Here is a 21,274-nt window from a genome sequence, read left to right on the forward strand (position 1 = left end):
TATGAGGTCATGTGCTTTTATTGATGGCACGTTCAAAACCCAGGACAGACACTACATGATCGGGGTAAAAGGGTTCTTATGGATAGTATTAAATGTGTGAAAAAGGTTTTGGTCGTTTTAGGTATTCAGTGATTACAGTTAATAGTTAATAGTAGTTAATACTTTTTTTTTTTTAATGACACTCACTTCCGCATCAGTTACAGCTTGATAGTACCAGGCCGGAGCCCCTTTTGTTTTCAGAAATCCCCCAATTCCAAACATCCAAATGGTGCTCTTGAGATCTGATGATTTAGTAGACCATCTGAGTGCAGTGAAATCCTTTCCAGAAAAACCTTTTAACATGATTTGAGTTTTGTGACATGGTGTGTTATCCTGCTGGAAGCAGCCAGCGGGATAGGGGTGCACTGTGGCCATTAAGTGATGGACATGGCCAACAACAACCATACTGAGGTAGGCTGTGGTGTTTCATTGAGAAACCTAAATAGTTGATACAGGTTAGGATGGATCCACGGTTTCATGTATATGTGTGTGTAAGTGTATATATACAGAAATGCCCATTCTTCCCAGTCCAGCCTTGGCTATAACACATAGTTATTTGAGTTGCTGTTGCCTTCCTACCAGCTTGAACCCATCTGCACATTTTCCTCTGACATCCAGCAGAAAAATGCTGCTCACTGGATATTTTCTCCTTTTTGCTCCATTCATTCCATTTAAATAGCCACATATTTCCAAAAAGCAACATATTTCCAAAAAATCATGTTTTTCTCTCATTTTAAATTATTTGCCTGCTCTGTGTGAAAAAAAAAAAACAGGTCAACAAACATTTATTTTCTCTTGTTTCCCCTATTTATCCATTTTGCTTTGACACACACACACAAAATACACCCACTGTCCCTCCATTCTTCTTTTGACCTTTAAATACGCTGTCAGGTTTTTTTATATATATATCTTTGTTGAGAGACAAACAAAATCTTAAATTGCTCCTAGGCTCCTGTTCACAAACTTACAATCAATGCTTTCTGACATTTAGAGGGGGAGGGGTATATATGTGTGTGTGAGCATGTACAAGAGGATGCGCATGCATCTTATTGCATGAACGAGCAACCCAGCAGCAGATACAGTACACCTGTTCTAATCAGCCCCTGCTCACATCCATCAAAGTACAAATTTAAATTGTGAAAGTGACAAAGCCTCGCAGTCTTTGTAGTATATTTAAAATTTTCCAAAAGGGTAAAAAAATGACTTCCACCTGCTAATTTCGGGATTACAAGGTTTTGGAATTTAGAAAGTTATTTTTCAACCATTAAAAAAAACTCTTCATGACTTCAAAAACACCTGTACTGTGTGTATGTATTAGTAAGTGTAGTTTGAAACAGAGAAACGCTGTGATTACACGTAATAACACTGCCAAAATCAATACAAATCTATCGCAACATACTGAGGACAAAGTGCTGACAGCATTTTTACAGTGAAGGCTATCATCTTAAACCATACAAAATTCAATTGCAAAAAAACAAAGAGATACTCTGTGTGGGTACGTGCAATGAAAGAGCATAACACTTGACTCTGAAACGTTTTACCATAAATGACCTATTGGAAAATTGAGCAGGCCTTTCCAAATAATCAATACATTGTAACAGTGTAGAGGCAACACTATCAACATGAACACTGAGTTGTTTTCTAATTAACACTTTTACAGAAGTGCACAAATTGACCAGCTTGTGACATTGTGTGGCATCCTGTGGATCAAGTGACTCTGACCGGGCATATCCTGGAAGGTCATTTAAAATGTTTGGACCAAACACGCCCTCCCGTTTCCTTCTTTTTGTCTCGCTTTGGTAGCACGCAAACAACGTGTTTCCACCACCAAAGACAAATTATAGAGCAGCATGATTGAATATCTGTCTAACTGCAGCACTGTAAAAGCCACTTCTGTCATCAGTCAAGATCATTAATGCTGTCACGGTGGGCTCTGAGAAGATGCTCTTTCAAGTGCCACAGTGACAGCTGGCAGTATGTTTCCATGGGCTTTATTGCAAATGTTCTCCAGTTTATAGCACGAAACAAAGGATATTTATTGTGCTTTTGGGGTGGTTTAAATTAATCAGTGATCGCTTTAACTTTGTGCCAAGTGATCGATTAATCATTAATGCCACAGATATTTTTATCTGTGACATGTAAATGAAACTGACATAATGGAGAATATCGAATGTTATGGCAAAAATCAAAAAGGGAAAAGAGCACACCTTCCGCAGCTTGTCTGACATTTACATTTTTTACTGTACAGACCTGCTTGAATGCTCTTACAAGGAGTCTTCCACTTGCCAAAGGGTAATCACACACTCTTAGAAGACTGTCCGGTAAAAGGTTAGGATGTGCTCTGGGGTTGAGTGCACTAATCAGAGGGACGTCAGAGTGCAGAGTCCATCTGAGGCAGTTTACATCAAGCCTTTTTCCCTTCTAGCCATGCACACCCTCCTCGAAGTGAACTTATTTACAACTGATTTGCAACAACAAATACATTTTGAATTGAAATGAAGATAAAATGAGTTACGTTTACAATTAACCTCACACGGAGATGCTTTTTATTCATTTCTGTGCTAGTTTCTTGAATCAGATTATATACCTCCAATATTTATGTGACAGTTTTTTGGTGTTTTTCCTTAGGACATCATGATTCTTGTTTAGGATTAAGTATCATCATAGAATACAGTGAAAGTCATCAGTGAAATGAAATACACTGCAACTATAAAGATGTTATCAAAACCATATTATTTTCTAGCTTTCTTGCCTTCTGTCTACAATCACGCAGGCCTAGTGATCAGTCAGTGACCCCGTGGCAACCCCAGGTTCCTTGGAAAAAGTGTGCTCTCCACAGCCAGATGGTGAGTGGTAGCTGAAGGTTGCAGGCAGTAACGAAGTGAAACTGGTACATGCATATGGTGCTGCACCAAAAACCTGCCCCTAGAAACTGCTTTGGTTGCTAGGTGCAGGTTGAAAGGTAAATTGCACAAAAGATGTTTCTCACGAAGTTGCAGTGCAGGTTGAAAAAGTGCGATACAAATTAGAAACAGAGAATGTTCACCTTGAAAAAAAACTTTTGAATGGTTTAGTCTTACTACAGCCTGGAGAGTAAATTTTAAAGAGCGTGAAGAATGTAAATTGATTGTAGACCACTCAGCTCAAACTAGGTCAGGGCAAATACAGCAATCTTCTAGGGACCAAAGCAACCACCAAGATGTTTTTGCTGCAGAGCCTTCTGGCAATAGCCAGCAACCACTCTCCAACCGACTGGGGAATGCAAATTTCTCCTAGCAACTGCAGGATCCCAGGGGGTCACTAGGCCTGCGTGACTGAGGCCTTTATAAGTCATCAAGCAAACCCTGGACTCTGATGTTAAAGCCCATTTTCAATCCCATGGTGCCCAGTCCAGTCTCACGGCAAGATGTGTGTATAAATGTATAAACAGTCGGCATATTTGGGGCGATCGTGGCTGAAGAGTTGGGTGTTCGTCTTGTAATTGGAAGGTTGCCGGTTCGAGCCCCGGCTCGGACGGTCTCTGTCGTTGTGACCTTGGGCAAGACACCTCACCTGCCGCCTACTGGTGATGGCCAGAGGGGCCGATGGCACAATATGGCAGCCTCGCTTCTGTCAGTCTGCCCCAGGGCAGCTGTGGCTACAACTGTAGCTTGCCTTCACTAGTGTATGAGAGTGAATGAATAGTGGAATTGTAAAGCGCTTTGAGGGGTCCCGAAAAGCGTTATATAAATGCAATCCATTATTATTTTAGCCAAAATGATTTTTTTCCAAACCCAAATAAGCAGTTATTTTGTTGCCTAAATCTAACAAAGTAGGTAGGTTTGACTTAAAACATGTCGTGCTTTATTATGCTTTCACATCATCACAGGCATTATAATAGCAGAGATTTATTCAGTGTACACTGTACATGAAAAAAAGAAGTTTGTGTCTACGAACTTAAAACAATGGATTAAATCAAACTGCTGTAAGACTGCTGGCGGGTCAAAGTGCAGCTTGGTCAAAGGGAAATGCACAAGATGTCTTATATGAGCTTTGTTGTGCTTGCAAACAGGACAGTTAGCTCTGGGTGTAGAATATTACTATCCGGTCGTTAAGTCTGACGTCACTGGCCGTGTCTGGGCCTAAACTCCGCTGCAGGTCCATATATCAAACGATCACTATGGCATTACTGAGAGTTGAAAATCTGTCTAAAGTCTTTCATCTTTAATAAAATGATCAGCGTTCTGCTCTACCAGGTGTAACAATTGAGTTTAACATCCAGGCATCCATGAAAACGGAATTTATGACATTTAACGGAGTTAGAAGTTAGCAGGGAGTTAGCTCGCTAGCTTCTATCTAAATACAATATAGCATGTCCTGACTGCGGGGTTTTGGAAACAAATTAAAACGTACAGCTCTGTTATCACTTCCAACATAAATGAAGACAGAAAACTAAAAAGCAGTGACGTTTGTAGGGTTACTGAAGTTTGGCTAGCTGGTATATATATATATATATATATATATATATATATATATATATATATATATATATATATATATATATATATATATATATATATATATATATATATGACCGCTAGCGACACAGCTATGTTAGCATAATATAAACAAGCTAACTTTTTTTCCACTCGATAAAAGTTGACGTGAGTGTTCTCGGTGGTCAGGAACAAATGTAATCGCATGGCAGGGTGCTGTAAAAGGACCAAACTTCAGCCAGGAGAACAACTGAGATAATCCATCCACAATGCGAGGTTAGTCATTCATATACTGCTGCATGGGCTGGGCTGTAGTTACATCCTAAGGTTTTAAAAACTGAGCTTAAATAAATGATTAGCAGTAATAAAAGCCGAGGGAGGTCAACAGTGACTGTTTTAGGAGCTTTTTGAGATTAAATAGAAGAAAATACAAAACATTAAACATGTTAACAACACAAAAGCCATATTAAACGCAGACTACTTTAGGCCCGGAAGTAGGATTCGTCACGTCATCACTTAACGACCGGATAGCACCACCGGATGCTAAAGGATATCCCTCCTGATAGTATTTAATGACAGCCTTGATTTTGCTGCATAGCCCATTCACCTGAACTACCACCAGCAATGATGAACTTGAAATGAATTAGAAAGAAAAAGAAATGTTGGACTGGAAAGTCTTAAAAACTTTGTTTGAACATTGATTCTATCAGGAGAAGAAAAATTCATTCACTGAATGAAGGAGACAAATTCTCCAGGCAGACTGGAACGAATAAAATGTAATTGGAATAGGCTCGGGAAATGAAAAGACTACTAAAATGTAAACAAGGTAACCGCACACATCTTCTTCCTGTCTCAAAGACATAACAACTGACTTTGGGGTATTAGATCATTTGACACAAATAAACATATTGCAGCAAATGTCATCTGTCTAGACGGTCGCAGGATCACACCAAAACACAGCGACACGCCAGAACCAGCCAACTGAAGAACACCAATGCCTTAAAGCCTCGTCGTCTCACAACAGTGGGATTGGAACAGGATAATACCCGTGTTCAAAAACAGCCTTCCAACCCTTCTATCCCTTTGTATAATCCTCTTCATCTATTCACCCCCAAAACACTTCCCAAATAATCAGCTTAAGTCACAAGACTGGGGCTCTTAATTAAAGTTCACTATTAAAAATGTGTGTGCTCCTTTAAAGAAAATAAAATCTATGAGAGTTAGGAATGAAAGGTGGATCAGCGCTATTGTTTATTATTCAGCGCGTGCACCTGATCTTCTTTAAGGAAGATTTCAATGCGCTTGCAGAATTTACAATACTCTCCTAATTTCATTATTCAAGCACTGGCTGTGTAATCCATCTGAGCCTATTACTTTTTGTTTAGACATTGAATCATCCCCCTCAAGTCCCAGTTGTATCTGTCGTGGCTCAGATCGGATCAATGGGGCTGATTTAATTCTCAGTCAGGGCACTCAATATTTGTAACTGATGCTAATTTAGATGTTAATGATACCATCCAAATAACACATTCGAAGCCAAGGTCATGTAAGGATGAGGGGTGGGAGGAAACAGGATGCTCGAAGAACAACAATAAAATCAAAGGTACAGAAGATTACACGGTGTAGGCTGAATCATGGAGCTGACATCCAAATTGACAAAAGACACTGCTTTGTGTCTCACCCTGCAACATGTTAGCGTTGTTGGCTTTTTATTTACAAAAAGGACTGAGGAATATCTGTGCTTTTGTTTTTTTTACCATTTAGACCCAAACAGCAATCGGACTTTAAAAAGACCTGTGTGAATATCACATTTTAACGAGATGTACTGCTGCAGAAGGTTCAGTCATAAATTGAGCTCCGAGGAAGCAGAATTACAGCTTTGGTGTGGATAGAGGACTCATATCTTGAAAAGACAAAAACATTCAACAATTTACTTTCCAGCCTTATGGTTCCCATCACACCTTCATGCTCTTAGGAGAGACTAAACATGATACAGCAGCTGAACAGCTGCTCTGAAAGACCTTCAGTCTGAAACTAGCAGTAGTCTGGACTTTATGAGTATTAATGTTGAATCTTTTGGTTTCTTGTAACAGGCAGTGTGATTTATGCTACTTATCTGGAAAAATATAATTTCAGCTTTGTCCAACATTAAAGCAAAACTAATATAGTTTTATTTTCTGGCTGTGCCATTAAGGTCAGAGTAGAGGTGCGATCAGGCCAAGGTTTAATGAGCAAGTGTTTCCCATAGAATTAGACTGTGTTTGTAGTGGTAGCGGAGCCCACACATGCATGTGTGAATATGCTTGTACATGCAAAAGGAGGCGGGCCCAAGCTTTCTGAAACAAATGACTAATTAATAATATATTTTGTATAAACTTTCTGACAATAAATAATGGAGTGATAATCGCCTGCCTCTCCAGTCAGTCCCTCTCCCACCAACACCACCACCTGCAGGTATATCAACAGCACATAAATCACCTGCTGCAGCTTCGCTCATAGCAAATTTCCACTGCAGAGCACCATCATGCAGTCCATGATGGTGGGTTTGGAGTCTGAATGACTCTGCTGAACTCCAGATGGATCAACGTGTAGGTGAGGAAACACAACTTAGCTAGTTAGCAGTGACCAAACTTTCAAACTCCTTTCTACCCAAATATAAAAACTAAAAATGAAAAATGTTAAAATAGATCTCATAATATACTTCGAGTTAGTAAACCTGGTTTCATGGCCCAGGTGAGTGGCGGTGTTTTTCCATAAAACTGCCTCATTCCTAACACGATCTGTACCTGTGGGCAATATGGGCTATAGGCCAGTATATGAGACCAGCGCTCTCAATGGGTCCCCACAAGATCTGCTGTTAACCTAGCATTAGTGTGAGGCCACCAGGTTGTTCTTGTGTGTCACAGCTTACTGCTTATGCTTACCTGGTGTTTTCTCCGTGTGATTTCTAGGCATCCTCTGGTTCCTCATCTCACTCTAGGTAATAATCACTCCTCTCTGGATGTTGGTCTTCTCTGGAATCACAGTCACAGCCCAAGCTCAGTTTAATTGTCTGTTTACCTGCCTGCCTCCCTGCCTCTGGAAACTCACCTAGACCACTTTGACTGCTTTCCCCTCCACACCGGCTTCCACCTGCAAAGACTGTAAGACACTCAAAGTAACTCACCTGTCTCTACCTGACGAATCGTGGGCACCTCTGACATTTCTCTCTTTGTGTTCTTGTATCTCTGACCTCCACTTCCTAAGCCACGACCCTCTCCCTGAGACTCCCTTTTGCTCCTGCACAGCCCAGTCTGACATTTCAGTTCATAGTTCATGTTTTGATCTTGTTATTCATGTTTGCAACACTTCAGTTCACAGTTGCTTTTCGTTAATAAAGTTTTTAACCTCGCCTTCGTGCTGTGTCTGCTTGGGTCCATTTACCTGGTTCTGGCTGCCCTGCCATAACACCTGGGAGGTCTGGGAAACCATACACTCAAAGCTCACATAGATATTGATATAGTTCTCTAGATAATTGGACAGCAGTAATTGGTTGTTGATGATCGTGCAAAAGTGTAACAATCCAGCAAAGGACAAGAGATGGCAGAGAGAAAAACAACTCATAATCAAGAACGAAAGAAAACAAACAAGGAAATATAAGTCAGTGAATTTCAAAATTCAACAGGAAGAAATAAAATGATTAGTACAAAAATACCGAAAAGATTAAAAAGTGATCATACTATTATGATACTATTTAATACTATTTAAAAACAGAGGAAAGAGAAGCCCTGTACAATATGGAGCATGAGCATCCATCCAATAGTCACAGCTAACCTAACCATTTATGCACTGGAAAATATTTACGGTAAACAATTATGTTCTTGATTTTAAATAACTACACTACTTTAAGAAATAAAAAGGTGATATCAAATCCAGGTGAATACCAGTAAGGGTATCAAACACAAAGAGTGAGCTTCACGCTTTAGTGAACCTTCTTTGCGCCACAGACCGGTTTATGCTGACAATATTTTCACAGACCGGTCTTTAAGGTGTCACGAATAAATACAACAAAATAAAACCAGTACTGGTACTGGAAAAAAAAAAAGATTTATTCCTAACACACGGGAAACTGAGTTAACGCTAAAAACAATTAAATAATAATGATAAAAAGCGATAAAAACCCTGAAAACCATAAATTTCACACCCCAGCCTCAACTCTCGCGGCCCGGTACCAAACAACTCACGGATCGGTACCGGTCTGTGGCCCGAGGGTTGGGGACCGCTGCTTTAGACATGTCAAAATCAACTGTTTGACTACAAAGTTATTTAAAAACTCACATTAGTACAACACTCTTGAATGACAGATGCTTCTTAGTGGAAGCCATGTGGTCACTTCACTGTGAGAATATTAGCTTACACACACACACCATATTGCTTCTAAAATCAGCTAATTTGATTTATTGGACATTTGATTTCGGATAAGTCTGTCCCGAGGTCACTCTCTGACCTCAAAACTGACATTTAATCCCCAGAGGGAGCCCCTGGTGTCCCGATAAACACTCCAATACACACAAGCTAGTCACAGGACACACTCCCCACAGCGTGGGAACAAGCGCTCCTGACAGCAGACAGGAGAGTGCTAAGGAGGATATGTGAGGCTGAATGTTTTTATGTGTGTGTGTGTCCTTCTGTGGCTTGCTCAGTCACCTGCATGCGTTTGATCCCTCATTATTTCTGCTTGCATGTGTGTGTGTCTATGTTTCAAAGGGAAGCTCAGAAGACAAGCACTAACAATGATATCACTTCAGCCTCTATAAATCTCTTTCTACCTCCCACAGGGCGAGCAGTGGTGGGAGCACAGAGAAGAAAGCAGGAGTGTCAGAAATGAAAGACAAGTGTGTTTGCGCCTGTTGGGCGATGAGTATGTGAGGGTACAGAAAAGGGGGGGATGAAGAAAAAAAGAAGTGGTTTGTTGGCATGATGCAAGCTGTCTCAAAGGAAAAGTGGATCAGAGAAGTGTCCCTGTGATCTGTGCTCACTCTAAGGATCTCTGGATTTTCTTGTATTTATTACGTGTGTTTCACGAGGTCATGTTGTGTTTACTAGAGATGGACGTTGATAAGAATTTAGCGAGTCTAACTCCATTATCGATATCACTTATCGAGTCGATTCCTTCTTAATTCTCTTATGGAATATCATTGGGTTTTCATTGGCTGGGAGAGTCATCACCATCCAACCCAGTATCACGCATAAGCGTGGAATAGACACGCCAGTCCACCGTGTCCATTTCACGCTTTGGAGAGGCTAAGCGTGAAATGCAGTAAATTCAGTACAAGCAGGGGGCGGTAATATATTTAAAGCCAAGAAGTCGCTTTTGACCAGGGAAGGTATGAAGTACATTCGAGGCTCCTTCTATGCCCGAAATGATTAAGCTAGGTGGATAATATGTATTTACATGCAAATGTCTTTTCTGTGATAATTTTCATGTTGGCTGAAATAAAATATCTCCCTTTGCTGGTACCACAGCTTACTGCAATTTCTACATGAATATCTGAGGCAAAGGATGATTTGCACACTGTGGACCGGTCTGTCTGTTTTATGCTTTGATATCAGGTTGCAACATCACTATTATCTTTCTCTTAGTATTTAGGTATGAAAACAAAGCCGACAACACAAAGCAAACATGAAAACCAGAATAGAGAGACTTCAAAGTCTCTTTGTTCGGTCGCCACAGTGATTCTACTTTAGAAACATTAACAGGTAGACACAGAGGCTACAGCCTGACTGCTCATCACTCCCGTTGTTGCCTGTTGAAGTTCAGGGTCTGGCTGCTCGGCTGGGGTCAGCATTAACACAGCAAGCATCACTCTGGATTCTTGGCTAGCTTAGCATTAGCATGCTACCCATGCAAGTGCTTGCAAAGAGGCAAAGTTATGTTAGCAGCATAACGCAGCTGTTTCTGTCCTGGATGCAGTTTGCACTTTACCATCGCGCTCTCTTCCTTTTGTGCAATAAAAATAAAAGTAACATCGATATCCACGCTGTAGAGTGTAGCACTACTTTCCTCCTCTGCCACACAAACTGAAAACAGCTGAAGTGCAAAGGGAAGTGAAGTGCAACTGATACTGATACAAGAAATTGAACCAATGAGAACAGGTTGTCTACAAGAACTGTCTCTCGATTCCATCTCTAGTGTTGATCTCTGAGGATCTCTGGTTTATAGATGTGTAATATTATCATTATTTGAGTTTTAGTGACCTTAGTTCAACAGACAGTACGTCACGATTTTTTCCTCAAAATTACACAAAGCCTCTTTCACTAATTAATTAAAGTATTATAATAAAGAGGAGACCATGGAGGTTATTTTGATAGTGATCTTTTAATCATGTAAAAGTGAAGTTGCTGCATAATTTTGTTGTCAACTTTTTTTTTCTTTTTTTTTTTTGGTATTACACTTCACTTTGCATTCATTTCACAGCTGGGTGCACAAAAGTGTTAATTATCCTTGGCTTGTTTTGATGAAAACTAGGTTGTAGTTCATTGCAGTGTTTCCCAACCTTTTGGAGTCACGGCACATATTTCACATTAGAAAAATCACACGGCACACCACCAAACAAAAATGTCACAAAAAGCATGTTGATCAATATGGTGTGTGGGTCGGTTTGTTCCTAGTATACCTTGTTTGCTTTCGTCTGACCACTACTCATGCTAGGGCCTTCATCTGGGACCGAATTTTCTCCAGGACCCGGGTCAGATTGACTACTTTTTCTTTTCAAATATTTATGTATTGCTATTACGCGCTGTGTCGTCTCACAGCATGATTATTACGTAATTTCTTCTTTTTCTTATTCTATTTTACTAGCAGTTGGTAGCCGATTTAATTAGAGCAGGTAGTAGTACTGCCCTCTAGTGGAAGAGAATGTAAATGTTCTGCCTGTTACTCCAATCAGGTGGAACGAGATAATCTTCCACAGCACACTTGATCATTTCTCGTGGCACAGTGGTTGGGAAACACTGGTTTATTGTGTATTTTAGTACACAATAAGTGTTCTAAAGTCAGTTAGAAAGAAGCATCAAATGTGTAACAGCATCTTGGTTATGAGTTATCGATCTTGAAAGTTGTAACCATGTAAGATTACGTTTACTGAAGTTTGCAGCTATGTACAGGGGTGTGTCTACAAAAGCCTCAAGAAGTGGCACCAACATTCTCACTGTTGCCATTAGACTCAATTACTGTCGGTATTACAGTGCACAATATCATAAGACGAGAGGACGAGTAACTCAAGTACTTTACTGAATACAGTTTTATTCTAGTATTTTAGTTTTACGTTCTACCTGTATGCTGCTAACTTTTGAATATTAAAGTTCTAGTTACTATATCTACTAATATATGATCTTGTATTATTTTAGGCAAAGCTACCCAGAAGTGTAGAAGTAATTAAAATACCTCCAACATTAAAGCCACATTAAAGTCATGTACATATTAACAAACTGGTCATTACCAGTAATCCAATTTTTGAGTGAGGGCACTATACACTATACGCTATATTAAGATTTCTGGCCTTTTATTCTGATATTCTGGGTTATTTTGCATTTATGTCTCCTGATACATGATGCAGTTTATTTATTTGCTCGTACTAAATAACTAATACACAGCCAAAAAAAATTGCTACTCAGTGGATCATTTGATAGAAAAGACTCAGGTTTGACGAAAAGCAAAGCAGCAAAAGGGAGAGGAAAATATGACACTTTCCAAAAACAACGCTACAAATAATTGGCAATATCGCTCCATGTCTGTGAGGTATTTAACTGTAATAACAGTTTGCTAAAAGTTTGGGACATACATTTTTTTGAAAGATTTTCTGTTTTCATTTATTTTGGAGGACCTGCTGCTTTCATTGAAATGAATGAATTGAATGAATGCAAGGCCTCGTCATTTTTGTCCTCGACAAAGTGCCACACGGAGCTCCACAGGAAGTGGAAAAATGGCATTTTCAATGGAGAGACCACACTCGTCCTCGAATCTCTCATTTCTACATTGTTCTTCTTTCTTTTTGCCCCCTCTCTACTCTCCACCTTCTCTTTCTCCCTCTCTCTTTCTTGCACCGAGTCTTTCATGTTCAGATCAGAAGAGCCCGCCACTTATCACGGGAGTCTAGAGAGGCTCTCCTATAAAAGCTGGCGTCACATGCCTGATTTAACAGGGCACACACAAAGAGTCCTCTATCTCTCCTTCCTTCCCCTTCTGTAGGATATCCCTCTCTCTTCCTTTATCAAACACATTTTCTCCATACAGGAATAATGTCGCTCACACTTGGACTCTCACACACACATATTGGACTGCCTCGCCTCTTGTTCTGTCACAATGGGATTAGTGGTGTGATTCTTCCACTCCTTTTAAGTGGGCACACCACCAATCCACTTACGATAGACTCGGCTGAATACTGAAAAGACTGAAAAGGGGGGAACGAGGAGGGAAGAAGTGGACTCGAGAAGACATGGACAAGAACGAAGGAGTGAGCAAAAAAAAAGGAAAGTGGATATGAGTTAAGGAGGAAAGTTAGAGAAGATGAATTGTGCTTTGTGTTTTAAAGGGCGCACACACTTTTTAGGGGATAAAACCCAACTTTACTTCAGAAGAAAAGAATAAAGGGAGGGCATCAAGAAAGACGGGAAGGGGAGACTGAAAGAGAACTGGCAGCACACTTATTGGCAGAAGTGAATTAGTGACTGCATAACTCTTAACAAGCGCGCGCACACAGACACACAAATGAACCTGTTGCCAAGGTGACAGGAGGCAGCAGAGGCCTCCCCGCAGTGTTTCATACAGTGATGTCATCGGTTGCCGCCAGCACCGGGTGGGCTCTTAGCCAATAGGACAAAGGCACCAGAGGGCGCAGACTGTCCTTGTGTGTGTATATGTGTGTTTTTTTTCTTCTACTTCTTTTTACGAGATCGTTGTGTCCTTTCATCAGGTGCTCCCTCACCCGCCCTCTCATTTTCCGCACCTCTTTTTTTTTTTTTGACTTGTTCAACTCGGTCAGCGGGCGGCTGCAGAAGTTGAAGCTTTAGGTCTTTCAACCTCTGATGAAAGTGAAGCTGATTAGTCTGGCCGGGAGAATATTTCACAGCGGGAGGAGGCTGCAGTGATTGTTCCACTCGAGTTAGGGAAAGGCTCGAGATGCAAGTTTGTTTGTTTCTTTAGTTACCTGCTCATTAAAGCATTTTTTTCTTTTTTCAAATCAGGCTTCACTGTGAGGCTGGAACACTCAAGGAAAACAAGACTGTTGCACACATAAATTACAGCAAAAGTCTGACGCATTTATGGCTCCAGATAAGAAATGATCCCACCAATTTTCAAAGAACTATTTGTCAGCCCTGAGCCTCATCGAACCAACAGTTGTTCATGTATTTTGTTCTGAAAGTCGACACTCGAAGGAGCTACTAAATGTATCGCATATCTATTTAATGGTTGTTCTTGCTGTTCTTTTCTTACTTATTGATCGCACTGTATTGCAGGCTTGATGTTCACTGCACAAAGGAAGCAGAATTCAAAATGATTTCCCAGCACATGCAAGATGAAAGAGACCTTCTCCAATTCCGAGCCTTACTTTTCATTACCTGGCTGAACTGTATTTGAGATTGCACATATCTGGCTGGGTTAATCTGACATTTAACAGTTATTAACCTGCAAACTCCCTGGGACCAAGTCTGAGTAATCTCAGTTGCACATATTTAAGAGTTGGAAAGATAACTGGCAGGTAAATTCTTAGTAAGCCACTGAGTTTCATGTGTCCTGCTTTAAATCTGCATGCCCTACACAACCTGCCTCTTAGCCTAGTTGTTTGAATGTTGTGTGCTGTGTTTGAGGACTGTTGTTGACCTGACACTGTCTGGGGTTCAGGTGCGAAAGAAGTTGCAAAAGTACAAAGGAGTTCATTGTTCCTGTTGACTACTTTTTTTTTCCTGCTCTGGTGGCGTGATTGTCTTTCTTCCACTACATTCGAGTCTGCAAGAGCTGCTCACTTTCTGCTGTCAGAATCCTAAAAGCTCACTTGTCAGGAGATATTTCCCTTTTCTTAGCTGATCTTCCCCAAAGAAGTAAAGTAGTCGGATGCTCTTTCTTTTTCCACTGCAGCACAAGAATATCATTTTTTTGGTGATAACACTTTAATGGCTCTGGTGTTTCTTCGTTTTGATGCATCCAAATGAGACGGAAAGCTGATTATAATGCAAATGAACCTATTGCTAAAAGTATCTCTTTATTTGGTATTATCTTTGGAGATTTTCTTGAACAAGTACGTGCCCTACTCATCCATTATCCTGTTTCATTTCAATATGTTTTTGCTTTAACCTTGTTTTATTCTTTGTCTTTATACTGTCTGACCCTCTTTCCATGTGCTCTTGCTTTCTGTAATCTAATTTCATTTGTGATGACTCTCTCCTCTTTGTAATTATTTTGCGTCTCTACTGTGCTTTTTGTCACAAGGGAGAAGAACAGCTAGTGCTGTTTTGCCTTCCTGCCCCAAAGCTGCAGCCTACAAGGACTCGACAAAGTAGAGAAAAACATTCTGCAGACACAAGTAGATAAGAAACCTTTGCTATAACGAGGCTGTCCATTAAGCAAGCTAGTGTGTGTGTGCGTGTGTGTATGTGTGTGTGTGTACCAGGTCAGTGAATGGAACTGTTGGGGCGAGACTGATTGCTAATTATTGCGTTGGATGTTGGCGGCATGTGGAGAGAGGAGAAGATAACAGGTGGAACAAACAGCAGAGAACTCTGTCGACGTCGTTTCCTGACACATGCACACAAGCCATGAAATTCAACATGTCCTCCGATGACATGATCTCATCAAAAGAAAAAACACGTGAGCTCTGCTCCGGAGTGTTTCTTATTTAAAGGAATAAAACTTACTTGCAACCAGAAGGTTGGAATTCAAGTTTCTTCTGCGACCCGGTTTATCTTTGTTTTTACTTGCTAGCTTGTTCGGTACAGACAAAAAAAGTTTGGTTATTACTGAGCAATTATGTTTGAACGGTATAAAAAAGTGTGACACAGTTATCTCTCATTTGTTTGTGCAAAATCATTTAAGGTCTGGAATTTGAAGTATTTTAGCCATTGCCATTTAGGCTTTTTTGTTTCTTGTTTGGTTTTTTTTCTTTTCAGTTATTAGCTTTAACTTAACACTGGAATGCTAAGTTAGCATTAATAATAATAATAATACTAATAATACATTTTATTTATAGGCGCCTTTCAGACCCTCAAGGTCACCTTACAGTAGCATGTAAACAATACCATAAAAAATGGCCTAAGACAGATCAAGTGTATGCAACAGATGGGCTTTGAGTAGTGATTTAAAAGTGGTGAGACAGTGTGTGGTCCGGAGAGCAAGTAGAAGTGAATTCTAAAGTCTTGGGGCAGAACAACTAAAGGCTCTGAGTCCCGTGGTAGTCAGGCGAGCAGGTGGAACTGACAGAAGGGAAGCTGAAGAAGAGCAGAGTGTACGAAGGGGTGAGTATGTATGGAGAAGATCAGATAGATATGGAGGAGCAAAGTTATGAAGCGCTTTGAAAATGAGAAGCAGGATCTTGAAATTGACACGGAGGTGAATTGGGAGCCCATGGAGCTGTTTAAGAACAGGTGTTATATGTTCACTGGATCTAGTTCTGGAAATAATACGAGCAGCTGTATTTTGAACCAACTGCAGTTTATGGAGGGATTTATGAGGTAAACCATAGAGAAGAGAATTACAGTAATCCAGACGAGATGTGACAAGAGCATTGACAAGTATGGCGGTACTGTGTGGTGTGAGTGAGGGACGAAGACGGTTAATATTACGGAGATGAAAGTAGGAAGACCGAGTGATATTATTTATATGTGCTGTGAAGGAGAGAGTGCTATCGAGGATGACACCAAAACTCTTAACCTGAGGGGAGGGTGTGACAACAGAGTTATCAATGGATAACGAAAGACTGGTTGGAACTGTAGTCAGTTTTGATCTGGTGCCTATTAAAATTAATTCTGTTTTATTGCCATTAAGTTTAAGAAAGTTGCGAGTAAACCAGACCTTGATTTCACTTAAACAGTCAGAAATGGATGTGGGTGGGAGAGTAGCTGTGGGTTTGGAGGATAGGTAGAGCTGGGTGTCATCTGCGTAGCAGTGAAACTGGATGTTATGCTTCCTAAAAATATTACCTAGGGGTAGGAGATAGATGATAAAAAGTAAAGGACCCAGGACAGAGCCTTGGGGTACACCGGAATTAACTGGAGTAGATACTGATCTGTGAGGAGTAATTGAACAAACTGTGAGCGGCCAGAGAGATAAGAAGTAAACCAGGCGAGTACTGTACCATTGATGCCAATAGATGCTAATCTGTGAAGGGAGATGCAGTGGGAGATAGTATCGAAAGCTGCTGTAAGGTCAAGAAGAATGAGGATGGATATACTGTAAGTCCAGAATCAGCTGCAAGCAAAAGATCATTGGTGATTTTTACTAGGGCTGTTTCTGTACTGTGACATGAACGGAAGCCGGACTGAAACTGTTCGTACAAGTTATTTCCAATGAGATGATGATGAACCTGTGCAGCCACTATCTTTTCAGGAATTTTTGCTAGGAAAGGGAGATTTGAAATTGGCCTGAAATTATTTAGATTGGAGGGATCTGAACCATTCTTTTTCAGTATTGGGGTTATTATTGCAGTTTTAAGAGAAGGAACAGAACCAGATATAAGAGAGGAGTGTACGATATTAGCAATCAGTGGGGCAAGCGACGGGAATGAGAGTTTGACAAGATTTGTCGGCAGTGGATCAAGTTTACATGATGATGACTTTAAGTTAGTAATTATGGAAGATAGCTGAGTTATTGTGGGAAGTTCAAAACTTGATAGAGAGGATGACAGCTGAGAAGGACAAAAAAATGCAGATAGAACAATTGACCATTTCACAGGACGAGGGCAATTGTTGATGAACATTCTCATTCTTGGAGTAAAAAAAATCCATAAATTTGTTGCAAACTGTGGCAGAGTGTGTATGTATGGCAAAGGTATCTGGGGGTTTAACAATATTATGCAATGTAGAAAACAAAGTGCGAGTGTTTCCTTCAGCAGATTCAATAACAGAGGTGTAGTAAGCAGATTTAGCATGATGAATAGCTTCTTTATAGTGTTGTATATGACTGAGATACATGTCCTTGTGAATAGTAAGTCCTGTTTTCCTGGTGAGACGTTCTAGGCGGCGTCCAGTAGCTTTAAGTTGGCGAAGTTCAGATGAGTACCATGGCGCAGAGCGAGAGAAAGAAACAGTTCGAGTTTTTTGGGGAGCCAAGGTATCTAAGAGGTTGATAAGTTCATTGTTATAGTGAGATACCAGGTCGTCTATGGAAGCTGAGGTATCAATGGTAGGTAAGTTATTAATGCCATGGGAAAGAGCTGATAGATCAATGCTCCTAATATTTCTAAAAGTAATTGAGTGGTTTTATTTACTTTTGTATAGTGGGAGACTGAATAAAACTAATTTAAAGCTAATGCTAGCTATTTTGCTATATTTTATATGTACAGTACACAAAGCTAATTACCACTTATTATCTGTTAATTTGTGCGAATAAATAATTAAAATGGTGCTATAATTTCATCAAAAGGAAAACTGGGCCACAGACTTCTTTAATGCTTACTCCAGTTAGCTGAGTCGATACCTAGCTATGTGCCAAAAGTGGCTGTTCCCTCAATTGTTCTCTCCCTTAGGTACAGACTGGAACTGTTATTTGTATCGGTTTGCAAAAATTTTTATAACTCATTTTAAGAGACAGAGTCTACTTTTCATTTCATTTCATTCTTTTCATTTTCAGTTGTTATTTGGTTTAGCACGTTTCATCACAGAAAAGTTTTTTAACTTTAAAACACAGTTGAGCCAGAATAAACACTTTCACAAATGACCTATGGGGTTGTTTTCACTGGGAAGACGGCATTGTCAAAACACACTTTCAAAGACTATTCTAATCCACTTGCACGCATTACAAACATTTGCAGTTTGTGGTTCTTGGATTTTCAGGCCTTGACTGTTTTTACAGATTTACTCAGTGAAATCCAGATTGGATATGTTTTCGTTAATGGCTTTTTCAAGGGCTGTCACCTCCAGCAAACTGTATCAAAGCAAACTTTCTTAATCTGGTACGACATCAGCTTGAAAGACAAACATGAACGTGCTTTTTAAAGACTCATTTGTACATGTGCAGTTGATACTTGTTGTTAGCTTTCTCTAACATAAAGTTTTTTTGTTGACCTCTCTGGCAACTCCCAATAATATTTCCCTCTTTGCTAAGCAGAGACTGGAGAGGCAGGTGCTTCTTCATTTTTCAGTGTTAAAATAGGGTGAGCTGAAGTTGATTAATTCACTTTGCTTGCTTCCCTGATACCTACTGTAGCCATAACAGTTACTTTAGAAAATCTCAAAACTGACAGCAGATCATGGTCAACCTGAACCTACAAGTTTATCTATTTAGAAATAAAAGTACTGTTTTCAAACCCTGTTTGGTCTTTGTTGATTTTATTTGCCTACTGAAGGAAATATACATTTGCAGATCTCTCATTTAATGTCATTGCAGGGTGTTTCACTACCATGATTTTGATGTGCGTACAATTAGGCCTACACTACATAACTATTATGTTAAACCTTTGTTGGGGCACAGGCTCCACATTACCCAGATCACACTTTTTTTTTCTTGAATCCTTAAATTTTTAAGCAGTAAAATATTACCCTCAACTCCTCTTTTGGCATCCAAGTCTGTGAGTTGATTGTAGCTCAACCGTCACATCTTGCAATCATATCTCGCTTCTGATTCCTGTTTTGCACAGAAACCCTGTCAATGGAAAACTACATGACTGCAGGTTTGTACAAGACACACTTCTAACCTTGTATTTTGGGTTGAATAGTGTTGCTTTGAAATTGAAAGGTTTCATAAAACTCAAATGCATGATTTTACTGATGATTTTCACACATAACAGATCACTACTGTGCCTGAGTAAATAGGGTTTAAATTTTAACAACCATTAGAACTAATTAGCTAACTACATGGCAACATCTCAGTGCATTTAGAGATGCAGACATGGTCGAGACGAGCCGCAGAAGTTCAAACTAAGTAGATCATAAAGGTGATTTAAGTTCTTTGAATGTGTCATGGTTGTTGGAGCTGGTATTACAGAAACTGGTGATCCACTGGGACTTTTCCTCACAACCATCTGTAAGGGTTTACAGAGGATGATCCAAAAAAGAGAAAATATCCACTGAGCAGCAGTTCTCTGGGTGAAAATACCTATAATGATGCCAGAGGTCAAAGGAGAATGGCCAGGCTGTTTTAAGCTGATAGGAGGGCAACAGTAACTCAAATAACCATTCAACAAAATCATGCAGAAGAGCATCTCTGAATGCACAACACGTTTAACCTTGAAGCAGATGGACTTCAGCATGAAGAGACCATAGGAGTGCCACTCCTGTCAGCTAAGAACAAGAAACTGAGGCTACAATTGATTATTTTATTTTTTTTCATTGAAACTGCAAGAAGGAAACTGGAAAAATAATACCTGGTCTGGTGAGTCTTGATTTCTACTGTGACATTCAGATGCTAGGGTCAGAAATTTGGCATAACAACATGAAAACATGGGTCCATCCTGCCGCGTTTGGTGGAAGGTGGTGGTCTTATAATGTGGAGGATATTGCCACACTTGATCCCCTTAGTACCAATTAAGCATTGTTTAAACACTACAGCCTACTGAGCATTCCTGCTGACCGTGTCCATCCCTATATGACACATGTGTCCAACTCCAGGCCTCGAGGGTCGGTGTCCTGCAGGTTTTAGATGTGTCCTTGATCCAACACAGCTGATTTAAATGGCTAAATGACCTCCTCAACATGTCCTGCAGTTCTCCAGAAGCCTGGTAATGAACTAATCATTTGATTCAGGTGTGTTGACCCAGGGTGATACAGTGGGGCAAAAAAGTATTTAGTCAGCCACCGATTGTGCAAGTTCCCCCACTTAAAATGATGACAGAGGTCAGTAATTTGCACCAGAGGTACACTTCAACTGTGAGAGACAGAATGTGAAAAAAAAAATCCATGAATTCACATGGTAGGATTTGTAAAGAATTTATTCGTAAATCAGGGTGGAAAATAAGTATTTGGTCACCTCAAACAAGGAAAATCTCTGGCTCTCACAGACCTGTAACGTCTTCTGTAAGAAGCTTTTCTGTCCCCCACTCGTTACCTGTATGAATGGCACCTGTTTGAACTCATCATCTGTATAAAAGACACCTGTCCACAGCCGCAAACAGTCAGACTCCAAACTCCGCCATGGCCAAGACCAAAGAGCTTTCAAAGGACACCAGGAAAAGTATTGTAGACCTGCACCAGACTGGGAAGAGTGAATCTACAATAGGCAAGCAGCTTGGTGTGAAAAAATCAACTGTGGGAGCAATCATCAGAAAATGGAAGACATACAAGACCACTGATAATCTCCCTCGATCTGGGGCTCCACGCAAGATCTCATCCCGTGGGGTCAAAATGATCATGAGAACGGTGAGCAAAGATCCCAGAACCACACGGGGGGACCTGGTGAATGACCTGCAGAGAGCTGGGACCAAAGTAACAAAGGTCACCATCAGTAACACACTACAACGGCAGGGAATCAAATCCCGCAGTGCCAGACGTGTTCCGCTGCTGAAGCCAGTGCATGTCCAGGCCCGTCTGAAGTTTGCCAGAGAGCACATGGATGATACAGCAGAGGATTGGGA

Source organism: Rhamphochromis sp. 'chilingali' (assembly GCF_963969265.1).
Source record: "Rhamphochromis sp. 'chilingali' genome assembly, chromosome: 1".
Classification (NCBI taxonomy): domain Eukaryota; kingdom Metazoa; phylum Chordata; class Actinopteri; order Cichliformes; family Cichlidae; genus Rhamphochromis; species Rhamphochromis sp. 'chilingali'.